Consider the following 7,439-nt stretch of genomic DNA (forward strand, 5'->3'; position numbering starts at 1 on the left):
TTCCTCAGTGTGGGGGAGCAGCCTCTGGGCAGGGGGCCCAGGCCCTTCCTCCAATGCCCGGTCCCCGCTGTCCCGCGCTCCATGGTGAAGATGGCAGCGTGGTCACCTGCTGACCGCCCCCGCCTCCGCGTGTCCTGGGTCCCTGGATCCAAGCTGGGTTCTCATGCTCGCTCTCTGGCTTGCAGAAACCAGGCGGAGCAGGTGGCAGGCTCCGATCCCGGGGAAGCAGGTGTCTCACCTGAGCCCCAGTGGTCCTGAGCCCCAGCCCTTTCCCCTGTCTGCAAGCCTGTGGCTCCCGCAGGGCACTAGGAGACTCGGTCCAGCTTCACCTTCCAGCTGAGTGAGGACACCTTTCAGCCCATGGCTGCCCCAAGTCCTTCCCTAGGGCGGGAGGCCCCCGTCCCCTCCTAGCCCACCTGAGTCCTTCCCTACTGGCCGGTTCAAGGCGGTTGGGGCAGAAGGTCAAGGGCCCTCTGTGTTGTAAGGAGTACTGCCCTTCGATGCTGGCGTCCCTGGAACAGGCCCCCAGCCCCTCCCTTCATCTAGGCAAGCCCTTCCTCAGCAGCTCCCAGGAGGGAGCGCCCTTCCCCCAACACTGCCCATCACACAGGGACTCCGAGGTCCGCTCAGTCTGCAGGTCCTGGCCCCTTATCTCAGAGCCAGGCGGCCCCACGCACACAGAGCTGGGACGGAGCAAGTGTGCAGTAAGTGCTCAGCGGGAAACGGCCCTTCCAACTGAAGGAGAGTTATCGCGGCCAGATGCCCCTCCTGCCAGGCACCGAGTCGCTGGTATTTGCCATCTGGGAGAGAGGTACTAGTATTTTTTGCTGTGGCATTGAGGTAAGCAAAGAGGAAAGGCAGGTTCAAGGACAGGGACACCTGGGTCCCCACAGAGGAGGACAGCAGAGGCGACGGTGGGAAAGCAAGGATAGCCTAGCGCATCTTCTGCACCTCACACGGGCTCTCACCCCTAAAAATACGGTTATTTTCTTCAAGCAATGGTCTGCAGCTACGCACCCGTCCCAGAAGTAATGCAGAAATAATAACATCTCAGGCCCCTTCGAAAGGCTGGAAGGGTCAAAGGGCACCTTCAGAGGCTCTGGCCGTCAGACCCAGCCACTACGTCCTCAGTGACCTGATTCCAGATGCCCAGGACAGCCCCGGTCACTCTCAGGCTCCTCCTCCACCTCCCTTCCACCTCCCCTCCTCCTCCTCCTCCTCCTCCTCCTCCCCCTTCCCCTCCTCCTTCCCTTCTATCCTCCCTCCATCACTCTGCATCCCTATCTCTTCTCTTCTCTCTCTCTCTATCTTCCTCTTGAAACTTTTTTTTCTACCCAGACTCTAGTCAGAGGTTGGGGAGGGAACCTGGGTCCAGTTGGTGTTGATTTCCTGGATCCAACTGGTGTTGATTTCCATCTCATAGCTGAATGAATATTCTAAACTAAAAGGCTGATAAATGCCAGCCCTGTGGCCTGGTGGTTAAGGAAACTGAATCCCACATGGTTCACTGCAGTTCTAATCCTGGCCCCACCAGGCACATGTGCATGCCCCAAATCCCTGACAGGACAGGGAAACAGAGGAGAACATCACAGCATGACCCTGTCCCATGGGGGAGGGGTGTTTTCACTCTCTCTATCTCTGTCTTTCAACTCTCTCTGGCAAACACACATGCCCTCTGACAATTTTTTTTTAAAAGTTGATAAATCACCACCCTTATTTTTAGCTTCTCTCCTGCTACCTACCCTCCAGGGATGTGATTAGATACGAGTACCACTCACCAGTATTTTCAGCTCTTCCTCCTGTGACTCCCGGCTCTCTTCGACTAGACATGATGATATGGTTTGCTACAGCCAAAAAAACATGAGTGGAGGTGACATGTGTCACTTGCGGGTGGAATCATTTCAAGTTGTTCAATGGTTCTTCTCTCTCTTTTCTCCCCACGGCAATCATGCAGACATGTATTAATATGGAGGAACCACAAAAATCAAAGCAGCTTGGTGTCCTGAGGTAATCAGGGAAGACGGTCACCCCAAGAGCATCACTGAGACCTGCAACCACCTTCACATGAATGTGAAAGAAACTTCGGTCTTGAACCCACTTGTCTTTTATAGCAGCATCGCATTGCCTATCCTGACTAATGAACCACATTTCTGTCCCAAGCAGAGGATGGTGAAAAGCGAACAGAAGAGCACTCACTAGCTACTACCTAATCAAGTCATCCTTCTTCTCCCTCCCCCCCTCCTCCTCCTCCTCCTTCTTCTTTTTAAGAGAGAGATTTTTGCTAGAGGATGCATGTGCTCACTGGAGAGACAGACAGAAAGCACGAAATCACCTCCGGGGAATGGCCACGCCACAATCCCTCCTCCATTCTCCTCTTGGGATCTTGGGCACGCACACACACGGCCAGCTTGAGATTTAAGGCGCCAGGTCCGGGACTGGAACCACAGTCAACTACGTGGTGCCCAGTGACGTAGCCATTGTGCCACCTGCTGGTCCCTGCTGCTCCCTTTCAGAGCACAGAGCACCGAGGCCGGCTGCTCCCCTGTCCTGACAGGTTCAACCACAGGGCCAGATGGCCAGGGCCTAGAGAGCGCGAACCAGCACGGGGCGCTGCCTGGGGCTTGCTGGCCGGACACTGAGGGGCATTTACCGTGTGCCCGCCCCGTTCTGAGACCTGGGAGTGCAGAACTGAGTAAGGCCTCTGAACAGAGGTTACAGTGGTGGCGATCTCCGGCAGTTCAGGCGGCTGTGTTTGTCTTGTCTTATTCTAACTGAAAGTGTATTTTTAAGAATGCTCGGGGATTAGAGCCTTACAATAAAATATTCTTTGTCCCACTCCCTTTTGCTGTTCTTTTATGACAGCACTGACCTTCTGACCAGAAACAGAATGCTGGCCTTTCTAAATATCCCATATTGGCTGGCTTAATGGGTTTTCAAAATGAATGGATTGGATTTTCAACCTGTCAAAACACACAGCACAAAGGCGTTTTTAAACCCAGGAGCCCACTCCAGGGGCAGGTCCAGAGCTGCCCTTCCGAGCAGGAGAGCTGAGGGCCGGCCTGTCAGTGACCTGCTAGTCCCGAGGGAGCAGAGGTGCCCAGAACTGAGAAATGAGCTGGGGTGGGAGTGGGGGTGCGGGTCAAACGGACTTGAACATCATGTCACCAGAAGCACCGAGGCATCAGGACCAGGTGCCCCAGCTCTCTCTGCAGGGAACTTCCGAGGATTTGAACTCAGACCCACACCTGAGCTCCCAACACTCCTGCAGTGGGCTCCTGAGAGGGTGGCAGGTGTTTGGGGACACACATGCATCTGGCAAACTGCTGGGTTTGGGACTCGAACCATGGCCATCATGTGATATTCAATACCTTAATCACCACGCCACCTGCCGGCCCCCTTGTCTTTCTGTTTGAAAAGGTTATGGGGCTGGCGGGAGGCATGATGAGAGGCTGCTCAAAAGGGGGGACATTGTTAGCTTAAACTATTTTGGCCTAAAATGGCCACTGTATTCCTACCACAGGCACCCGCCTTTTAAATCGTGTTCATGCAAACCTCGGGATGTAACCAGTGGCTTCTCCGCCTCACTCCCTCACTTACTTTTTTTTTTTTTGAGAAGTTTTCGCTATAGGGTGCATGCGCTCGCCAGACAGACAGAGAGACATAGAGACAGAAAGCGAGAAATCACCCCCCAGAGGGAATGGCCACGCTGCAATCCTTTCTCCTCCATTCTCCTCTCGGCATCTTGGGCATGCAAGATCCGTGCCTGCGGCTGCCCATATCCATCGAAGGGAGTTCCTGGGGCTTTCCACCTCTGGGGAGAGCAGGGGCCCAGGGGTCCCGGTCAGCCGTGCGCCTGCCCGCTGTGACCGCCCCTGTGTGTTGTGACCACTGGGAGCAGGGAGCTGGCCTGGCCCGGGTCCTCTGTAACCCAGGCCCTCCATAGCCTGCACTGCCCAGCCCTGTGCCCGGATCCTCACCCAGTGAGGCCCACTGGCCCGGTGCCGCTGAGCAGACCGCCCATGTATGGTTGTACAAGTACAGGGAGAGCGAATACAAAGTCGGTTCTGCAGTTCGGAAGCTGACAAGCCCCATGTCTGCCACCAGCCCACTGGTGTCCGGGGCCCAGTCCGGGCTCAGCATCCTGAAACCAGGAACCAGTGGTATAGTCCCACTCGTGTGTGGGCTGTCAGGCAGGAGGCGCTCCCTGTACTCTCAGGAGGGTCTGCCTCTTTGTCCCACGCAGGCCTGCGAGGGTGTGGACGAGGCCCCCGGCAGGGAGGGCCTGCTCATTGCGCAGCGTGAATGCTCACCTCATCTAAAACACTCTCCGAGACACCCAGAATGGTGCTGACTGAATACCCGGGGACCCCGCGGCCAGGCAAGCTGACACTTAGATGAAGCAGCGTGCACGGAGGGGACACGAACACCCAGGTGGTGACGTGAGTGGGCACTTAGCACCATGCACAGCGAGGGCTGCTGAGGATGAGTTTTATCAAAGCAGATATTTCTGGACGATGATCCCTTGTGAAGAGATGGAAGTCTATCTACACCGGGCAGTGCCCTTCCAGAGTAAATGCAGATACACATTTGTCGAATGGAGTTTAGAGGGAGCGTGGCCCAGAGCGGGAGATGTCTGACCTGGGCCGATCATTGGTTCCAAGGGGCCACAAGCAAGCCCTCTTCTCACCCGGCCCCACTTTGGCCTCCAAGGTGAACCTGATCCAGACAGCCCCAAGGCCTGGGGGAATGTGGCTACTAACTCTGCGTTGATCACAGACCTCTGCTAGCCGGGAAGAAGCGGGGTTTACTCAGGACAGTAGCATGTGAAAAGCGAGCTACTTCCCACGGTCCTCCCCGGGACAGAGCGAGCTGTCAGTTCTCTTGTCCCTCAAGCAGGGGGACGGGATCCGCCGTTCCCACTGCTCAAGGGCACCTGAGGGTCAGCAGATCAGCTTGTGGACGGAGTTGTAAACTGTGGAGAGCAGTGTGCATGAGTCCCACCCAGTCTTACTCCGGGCGAGCCAATGCCCGTGCACACGCCTGCACTCACTCACACCTGCTGTGTGCAGGGAGGTCCCGGGATGCAAGCCCAGGTGTGTGTGTGTATGTGCACCTGCTGCATGCAGGGAGGTCCTGGGATGCAAGCCCAGATGTGTGTGTATGTGCACCAGCTGTGTGCAGGGAGGTCCCGGGATGCAAGCCCAGGTGTGTGTGTATGTGCACCTGCTGCGTGCAGGGAGGTCCCGGGATGCAAGCCCAGGTGTGTGTGTATGTGCACCTGCTGCATGCAGGGAGGTCCCGGGATGCAAGCCCAGGTGTGTGTGCCCTCAGACCTGCTGTGTGCAGGGAGGACCTCCTGTGAGGGTCCGGCCGTGATTGCTGCACTGCTCTCTGACCGTGCTAATTATTTAATGAATTGTGATTCCGCGGTGCAGATATGAAGCCCTGGCAGGGACCTCTGGTTTGGCTTGCTTGTTGTAGCCTCACGCCTGCCACAGTGCCTGGCACAGAGCAAGGGCTCAGAAAGAGCCTGCCGAGGACCAGCAGATGGCGTAATGGCTACGTCACTGGACTCCCACAGAGTTGACTGAAGTTCAAGGCCCGGACCTGGTGGCTTAAAACTCACACCAGGCATGTGTGCGTGCGTGCATGTGTGCCCAAGATCTTGAGAAAGGAGAAGGGATTGTGGAGTGGCCATCCCCCTGGGGGGTGATTTCTTGCTTTCTGTCTCTGTCTCTCTGGTGAGGGCACATGCCCTATAGCAAAGGTCTTTCTAAAAAAAAGAAAAGGAAAAAGCAGCAGCGAGTGCTTCCCACATGCCCAGGACGTGGGGCAGCAGACGCCGTACCGTAGAGCTCAAGTGCGTGCGACAGCAATGGCGGCTCACAGAGGCTGGACCGGAAGGGCCCCGTAGGCCACAACTCAAGCCTGCCCGCCAGCCCCTCTGTTCCGGGCGTGACAGTGAGACGAACGCCATTTTCCGAAGTGGGTGCTATGTGCAAAGGGGGGCCCTGCCCAATCTAGTGCACCGGAGACCACACAGTGCCTCTCCCAGATCCCAGCCGCTCAGGGGCTGCGGCAGGGGGAAAGGCAGGGCTTCCTGCCGTTCCCCGTGCGCTGTGTCCTTATCTGGCCCAACCTGCTGCCTCGCCTTGGGATGCTGAGCCGCGGTCCTGCCTCCAACAGCCCGCCAGGGCCCAGGGCCGGTGCTTGGTCTCCAGGAGCACCGCCAGCCAGCCTCCCCAGCATGTTGCCGTGCACGTGGGGAGTCCCTTCCAGAGCAGCAGAGAGGAAGCTTGCGATGTGCTTCCTGTCAGGTTTCTTCTGGTTTCTTTGAGCTCCCCGCCCCCTGGAGAGAAAGTTCCAGTGAGAGCAGTCTTGCTGTGGACACACTCAGCCTTCTCGGGAGACAGACGGGGCGTGCCAGGGTTTCCATACAGAGCAAAGGTCAGACCTAAGTTTCCTGTGGCTGTCAGGAACACTGCAGGAGCTAAAAATGGATGCGGGGAAGCAGCCTTTGAGTCAGGGAAAGGAAGACCTGTGGGTCCCGCAGAATGAACTCAACACACCTAGTGGGGAGTCCCCACCCCCGCAAGTGCTGCTGTCTGGCCTGGTGCCCTCGTAGGCCCACTGCATCTGCAGGAGGTCTGGATGCCAGAAATGGGGAGAGGGAGACGAACGTTAGAAACGCCGCGAGCACTGCACTGTGGAGGTGCACCGAGGAAGGCCGGCCTGCTGGCAGCCCTGGGATGATCACTGCAGCTTAGACAAGGTGACAGAGCGAGAGAGGTCGCACGGCTGGGGAGTGCAGAGCTGGGCTGAAGTCCGTGGGCTGCCGCGCCCTCCTCACCGGGCTTCCCTTCCGTCTCTGCTTCCCTTCTGGAGCAGAGACATGATCGGAGCTTAAAAAAGGCACTTCTACCAAGAAACGCCGTCAGAACGGGCCCACTCGGAGCAGCAGCTAACAGTAATGCAGCTCTTGCGGTAGAAGAAATTACTGTGCCTGAGTACAATTTGCAAAGCGAGGGCCAGTTTTAACATCCACGTCCGCTGGGCTCTCCCTCCCTAGCGCTCTAACCTCGCTCAGGCAAAAGCCCCTTCACACTCATTTGCATTGTCCCCTGGAAGGGATGTGAGCTAGCCCCAATTGGCCCCCTGAGCAGAGTCACATCACCCTTCCAGTCTGACCAGCCATGACTGCGTGAGACTCCTGAGACTCAGCTTAAGGACCCAAATGAGTCAACGAATCAGCCAACTTCTAACACCTGAAAATGTAGCGTCGACCTTCTGCAAGAAAATGAGCGTGCCCCCCCCAGCGGCAAGGATGGAGAAGGGAGAGTGGGAGGTGGTGTGTGGGAGAGCCGGCGGGTTGGCAGCTGCCGTGGATCATGGATTCTGTCCTCTGGGGGGATGGGGTCCTGGCACAGTGACTCGGTGGC

This window comes from Tupaia chinensis, unplaced genomic scaffold (genome assembly GCF_000334495.1).
Source record: "Tupaia chinensis unplaced genomic scaffold, TupChi_1.0 Scaffold139733_1, whole genome shotgun sequence".
Taxonomy (NCBI): domain Eukaryota; kingdom Metazoa; phylum Chordata; class Mammalia; order Scandentia; family Tupaiidae; genus Tupaia; species Tupaia belangeri.